Here is a 5,779-nt window from a genome sequence, read left to right as displayed (position 1 = left end):
TTGGTCTAACACATCTGGAACGGGCGGGGTTAAACGATATGTTACGGAACGCGGTATATTACAACGGCGGGATAGTGCAGGCGCACTCGGCGCGGTACCGCGAGATAGCGAAAACGCGGTATTACAATAGTGTACGGAACGCGATATACAACGGTCGGATAGTGCTTGTGCACTCGGCGCGATGCAGCGAGATAGCGAAAACGCGGTATTACAGTAGATTACGGACTCGGTATATTACAACGGCAGGATAGTGCAGGCGCACTCGGCGCGATGCAGCGCGGTAGCGCAAACGCGGTATTACAGTAGATTACGGACTCGGTATATTACAACGGCAGGATAGTGCTTGTGCACTTGGCGCGATGCAGCGAGATAGCGAAAACGTGGTATTACAGTAGATTACGGACTCGGTATATTACAACGGCAGGTTAGTGCTTGTGCACTCGGCGCGATGCAGCGAGATAGCAAAAACGCGGTATTACAGTAGATTACGGACTCAGTATATTACAATGGCTGGGTAGTGCTTGTGCACTCGATAACGGACGCAACATTACTATCGCTTCTAGCGCGCGTGGGACCGCATAGTGCACAGCGGAGGATTTCCGGAGCCCCGGGGCGGCGGCAGCGAGAACGTGCTCGACCCCGCGTAACCGTGCCGTCGGGGTTAAGGTGATGGAGTGCGGGGACACCTGAGAGCACTCAGTCGAGACTCGGAGCTCCGAACCTCGTTGGTGTGTCGCCCTAGGATTTGTAGGATAGGCTTTCGTCCGGAATAGCGGAATCCTGGCGATCAGACGAAGTGTCTTGCTCTCGCCGGAGCGTCGGTTTATATAGCGCTCGGCGCGGTGAGTTTGCTAGGAGGGAGGCCAATCGTCAGGCGAGTCGCGCTGTGGTGGGGCGGCGCGACGCCGCGCGCACGTCCTCGGTGAGGCTCGACTCCCGTCGGCGTTCGTCGGGAGACACCGGTGCCGCGCTTGGCCCTCGCACACATAGGGCCTAAGCAGAATGGCTGTCTTATAACCTTAAGGCTGTGTTTTATGCCTTAAGGTTATAAGACAACCATTCTGCTTAGGCCCATAGTGGCAGGGCGCAGCGCGTTTCATGGTCCGCCTTGCACAATCTCATACGGTGAATATCTTTTTCCGTGCGGTGCATTTGAATGTAATAAAAATGTGGGCTGATCGTCGGTCGGGCGGCATCCGGCGGTTGCTGGCCAGGAACGATGCTTGGCGAACAAGGTGCATCGTTACAATCTAAAGTAACAAACGCGATTTTATATCAAAATCACCAAAAAATGAAAAATATTACTTATTTGAGCACATACAGTTGTCACCTGACGACAATATTTGCTTAAAACAAAAATTCTGCAGTTTATACATACATAATGTTTATCATTTTTCCTTGGGAAAACATGTAGGAATAATATGCAAGTAGAAGTAAGATTTAACGCGTACAAAAAAAGATCCATCGAAAGTTTATTTTAGTAATACAAATACGGATGCAGAATGACAAGAAGAGCAGCAACAGTAGTTGCCGGATCTTGTGAGAGATGGCGAGCAATCGAACAAGGACAGATGTCATTTTGTTAGACAAAGACAGATATAGGGAAAACGAAATTAGAAAAGTTGACATTATTGACATCGAGGAAGTCCGCCTGTCACTGCAGGATCCCCACATAGGACTTATCACATGAGTTACCATAAGTAATTTTTCAAGTCACGGTAACTCCCGTAAGATTGTCGGTCTTTAATAGTATTTCGTCGATGCTTTAGTTATCCCTATTTTACTTTAATTATCCCGATCAAACAAATTAGCTGAAGTAAAATTCGTATCGACTACAACAGATTACATTTAATTATCAAATTATCATAATGTTTTCATACAGTCTAACATGAAAAAAGAGAACATCGCAAAAGCGTGTGTCAAAGAACTTAATAGGGAGTTTTTGCAATACCGTCTTTCAGGTACCGTAACCGTATCTGAATTGTTCAGATACATTCACTATGTATCTGAACAATTGAGATACATACGGTTACCGTATCTGAAAGACGGTATTGAAAAAACTCGCTATTAATGTGATTAGCGTGACGTACTTCACGTAATTATATGTGCAATTATAAATGCAAGGTTTATATATTTTTTTAATTACTGAAGTACGTGTAACAAAAGTTGAAAAATACAAACTTTAAACAATAAATATTTTATATGTAGAGGAGACCGAGGCAAACTCGACACGATTTTTTCAAAGGCAATTTTTAACAATTAATTAAATTTTTCAAATAAATTTAATGGTACACATTTAAAGAGTGTTTCTTTAGTTTTGCCCCCAGGAAAAGAAAAGTGACGCGAAGACAAATTTTCAAATTGAAAAATGCCAGGGCATACAATTTGATCAAGAGCAAAAGTATAACATCAAAAAAAGAGAAAAAATATAACATCAAAATGCGGTTGCAGAACTGATTTAAATATATTTTGGTAAGTTAAATAAAGTGCAAAAATAGGAGGATGTTAAAAAAGGGCCGATTTTCGCCCAAAAAGTGTAAGTAAAAAAAATAGTGTTTCTTGTAGATTTTGATCTATTGAATACGATAAAGCTATTAAAAAGTTCGTGGTGCTTAGGAAACACCTTGAAAATAGCGGTACATCTGTCAAAGAATAACGCAGGTGTCCTAAGGCCAGCTCAGCGAGGACAGAAACCTCGCGTAGAGCAAAAGGGTAAAAGCTATCTTGATCTCGATGTTCAGTACGCATAGAGACTGCGAAAGCACGGCCTATCGATCTTTTTGGCTTGAAAAGTTTTCAGCAAGAGGTGTCAGAAAAATTGGATTAAGTATTGGTGTATTTACAGAAATTCGAATGATATATGCTATATCATAAAATGTACTGGTTAAAGATTTTTTGGGGAGAAGGAAAAGAAAAAAAAAGAGTGTTTTGTGTGTGTGTGTGTGTGTGTGTGTGTGTGTGTGTGTGCGCGCGGGGGGGGGGCGGGCGCGGGTGCGGGTGTGTGTGTGTGCGCGTGTGTTGTGCGGATGTGTGCGGGTGTGTGCGTACATCCGCACACACTTGTACCCGCACGCACACCCGCACCCGCACCCGCACACGCACCCGCTCCCGCGCACGTACACGTCCACACGCACCCGCGCACACACACCGCATACCCGCACCCGCGTGCACGCGCGCAAACACACACACACACACACACAAAACACACACAAAACACTCTTTCTTCTCCCTTTTCCCTCTTCCCAAAAAATCTTTCGCTAGTACATTTTATGATATAGCACATATCATCCGAATTTCTGTAAATACACCACGTTTATGCCCAACTTTCAAGGTGTTTCCCAAGCACCACAAACTTTTTAATAGCTTTATTGTATTTAGGAGATCAAAATCTACAAAAAACACTATTTCTTTGGTAAAGTTGCAGAAGTACTGCCTCACCTCAAAATCGAATGAAAAAATACGTTTTCGACGTATTTTTAGCTGATTACATAATATAATATAAATATCATAATATAATTTGCCGGTCGGACATATTGGAGCCGCCATTTTGAAAAAAAACGTCGAAAAACGCAACTTTTTCTATATTTTTGCTTCTATAGTCAAAAATATGCATCGAATAAAAAAATGTTTCAAATAAAAAAGAGAGTATTAAATTTCCTATAAAAAAGTTGTATAAATTTTTTTCCTAATCTCAAAAGGAAGCTTATAAATGAGCGATAAATGTGACCATAATGCGTTTACGTTCGTATGCAAAGTACGTATGCTTATGAGACTCGCTGTACTTTTCACACACAAAATGCTTGTTAATAGTTGTCCATGCGTCCGTGTGTTCAACTAACCTATGTAGGTTAGTGACGCGCTTTAAAAGTATTCAGGTGTTTAAAGCGCGTCAACTAACCTATGTAGATTAGTGACGCGCTTTAAAAGTATTTAACTGTTTAATGATTTTCGTTAAAGCAGGGCACACACACACGTGTGTATGTCCTGCTTTATAGAAGTTGTAATTTTTGTTAAAACAGGGCACACACACACACACACACACACACGTGTATATGTCCTGCTCTATAGAAGTTGTGATTTTCGTACTAACCTATTAAACCAACACCCCGAAGAGATCAATATCCTGCTACGTCCACGTCGTTGATCCTGGGTGATGCCGAGAACAGGAAACACACACATTCCCGAAAGGGTTTGGACTTGGTAAACACACGCACGCATAAACAACTATTAACAAGCATTTTGTGTGTGGAAAGTACAGCGAGTCTCATAAACATACGTACTTTGCATACGAACGTAAACGCATTATGGTTACATTCATCGCTCATTTATGAGCTTCCTTTTAAGATTAGGAAAAAATGTATACAACTTTTTTTATAGGGAATTTAATACTCTATTTTTTTTATTTAAAACATTTTTTTATCCAATGCATATTTTTGACTATAGAAGCAAAAATATAGAAAAAGTCGCATTTTTCGAGGTTTTTTCAAAATGGCGGCTCCAATATGTCCGACCGCCAAATTATATTATGATATTCGTAATCAGCAGCCAAAAATACGTCTAAAACGTATTTTTTCATTCGATTTTTAGGTGAGGCAGTACTTCTGCAACTTTACCATTTCTTTTACTTACACCTTTTTGGATGAAAATCGGCTTTTTTTTAACATTCTCCTTTTTTTGCACTTTATTTAACTTATCAAAATATATTTAAATTAGTTCTGCGACCGAATTTTGATGTTATACCTTTTTTCTTTCTTTGATGTTATACTTTTGCTCTTTCTTCAAATGTTTATTTCAATTTTCACAGATTTTCCGCTATTTTTTTTGATTATCTAAAAACCTAGACGTGATGGAGCAAAACGGTTTACGAATTCGGATTCAGTGATTCAAAATCTATAAGAAACACTTACTCTGATCTCAGTTAATTTTCCAATATTTTTTTTATGGTCCTGTGTAATTGAAGTTCCAAATAAGGAAATGAATAATAAATAACTTTATATTAAGAATAAAACGTTGGAAATCTTTTTATTTGTTTCTTTATAAAGACAAATCACTGAACAAGCGGTACTGAGGGATAAAAATACTGCGTAGAGCATATATATAATACTGTGACTTCCTAGTTTTTAGATTGCTAAATGAACAATATAGACAACCGGATTTTTGTTTTACAATAGTTAGTTATTTCAACCAAGCTCTTTTTCTTCTTTTATTTTGAATCTAATTATAATAAAACAATAAGAAATAATTTACTTTGTAAGATATAATGTTATTCTATGGAAAAGAAATATCTCTCTTCGAATACAAACGATATCAATATAAATTGTTTCTCCTAACAAGAAACATATCTAGAGTTTCATTGTACATACATTGTTAATTCTAACGAACACTAGATCATAAAAAAACGGAAGGCCAATTATACGAATGCGCAAATTAATAAATTGATATAATTTGAACTTAATTTACAATATTTAAAGATGACGCGTGATTTGGTATGAGAACGGTCGACTTGTATTAATTCTGATTCTTAATTCTTACCTCATGTATGCCTCGGTTTTATAAGATTAATTAGAAAGTTGAAGGCTATGAATAAAGGAATATGAAATAAATAATAACCCGTTTCGAAAATCCATAGTTAATTTACAAGTCACAATATTTACATAAATCCATTAAAATACTTTTCTCAGCACATGTCATTTTCAAAGATGCACTTGAATTAAAAGCAATTAAAATACTGTTGTCGTGTGTTACCATGGAGGAAGATTCTGTGACTCAAAATACGTAA

This window comes from Temnothorax curvispinosus, unplaced genomic scaffold (genome assembly GCF_003070985.1).
Source record: "Temnothorax curvispinosus isolate PA1 unplaced genomic scaffold, ASM307098v1 QBEX01009261.1, whole genome shotgun sequence".
Taxonomy (NCBI): Eukaryota; Metazoa; Arthropoda; class Insecta; order Hymenoptera; family Formicidae; genus Temnothorax; species Temnothorax curvispinosus.
The sequence above is the reverse complement of the archived record's forward strand: the minus strand, read 5'-3'. Positions refer to the sequence as shown.